Source organism: Trematomus bernacchii, unplaced genomic scaffold (assembly GCF_902827165.1).
Source record: "Trematomus bernacchii unplaced genomic scaffold, fTreBer1.1, whole genome shotgun sequence".
Taxonomy (NCBI): Eukaryota; Metazoa; Chordata; class Actinopteri; order Perciformes; family Nototheniidae; genus Trematomus; species Trematomus bernacchii.
Genome location: NW_022987696.1, coordinates 403,858 through 405,546, shown reverse-complemented (window position 1 = coordinate 405,546; position 1,689 = coordinate 403,858).

The window sequence follows — 1,689 nt, the reverse complement described above, 5'->3', positions numbered from 1 at the left end:
AGCCCGGATATTTACAATGTTTGTGAGAGAGTAAAAAGGCGCGAAAATGTGTAAATGCCGGTCTAGGCGAATACGTTTTCACGCTGGTTCATAATTGTTCCAAGAAGGAAATAAACATGATTGTGAACATCAGTTCGATGCGTAACGTTCTTTCAAGACAAAGTTACAGTGTGTGTACCTTTGCATTTGGTTGCTGGTAAGGGAGACGAGCAAGCGCTGTGATCTTGAAGGCAAAGCTCGCTTGTTTCCAATCCCGAGAGTTGATTTTCCTCGCCTGAAACACACGATTAGTGCCATGAGTTAGTGAAGCAAATTACAAAAACACTGCACAGTTATTCACAAGTCAAAACGTTTTCATAGCGGCCGAGAATATCTAGCTAGCTAGATGTTATTAGCCAGCTCGGGGCCAGTGTTAGCCAGTTGAGCAAATAAAAGTACATCTGAGACCATTATTGTGCAGATTAAAACCCCAGTGCATGTAGTTGATTTTACCTTCGTTGTGGTCGCCCTCTGAATCCGAATTCAGTAGCATTCCCTGGGTCGCTTCCTCGGCGTAGATCTCCAGAAGCGCCGACACCTCCTCATCACTCCACCGCTCCGATGATTTCTTGATGCTTGCCATAACTGCGTTAAAAAACAAACTACTCTCCGTCGGTGCGCTGGGTTTTTGTAGCGAGGAAAAACAATGGCGGCTCTACACAACATTTCACAATTGTATGGGGCGTGGTTTGCAATTCGCCCAGCCAATCAGCACTGGGGCACTTTTTTCCCCACAGGAAAGTACGATCTCTCAGCGGGCACTAAAAATGGGGGTAAAAGTTCCCGAGATTAAGTACTCTTTTTGGTGTGAACGCGACATAAGGGGTACTAACGGAAGTAAACGCGAAAAGTACGGTGAAAAGTACTCCGGTGTGAACGCGACTATTGAGGGCACGAGATAAGTTTGTGCACAGATGGAAGGCTGACAGGCAGGTAGGCCATCCAGTTATTTTAGCAGGGCCAGCTAAAATGATTGATCGTGCTTTTTACAGTACCATGGCTTCCACAGATGACATTTCTTTATGGATTTTTTGTCAAAGCAGTTAAGATATTCATTGCTATCGGGATGTTAAGAGCATTCCATGGAATATAACAAAAAGTGTATCTCGAGCCGGTTTCTCAAACTTACCTACCCCACCTTTAAAGATGAATGCAATTACATTTTAAAAAGTTTTAAACAGAACTGTTACAGATGCAGATGCTTGGTCCAAATTCCATAAAATATACCAACCAGTAGCGCCACACTCAGACGAAAATGTACAAAGCCTATTCTTCCACTATTTGTATTCCCACATTATTCACCAAGCCAGCCCATGCTTTAATATAGATCAAATCAAAGTTTATTTATAAAGCACATTTAAAAGCGATTTTTGGTCGGGCCAAAGTGCTGTACATGTAATAAATACTACAATCATAAAAACACATTACTACAATCACAATAAAAGACAATAAATTACAACTGATATATATATCAACAAAAAAAAACACAGGGAAAAGTCAGGAAGTCGTGCTCCGCTCTGACTAGAAGGCCAGAGAGAAGAAATTTGTTTTAAGAGTAGATTTAAAAACCCCTAGGGTCTGGGCCGACCTCACATGGAGGGGCAGAGTGTTCCAGAGCCTAGGGCCAGCTGCTGCGAAGGCTCGGTGCCC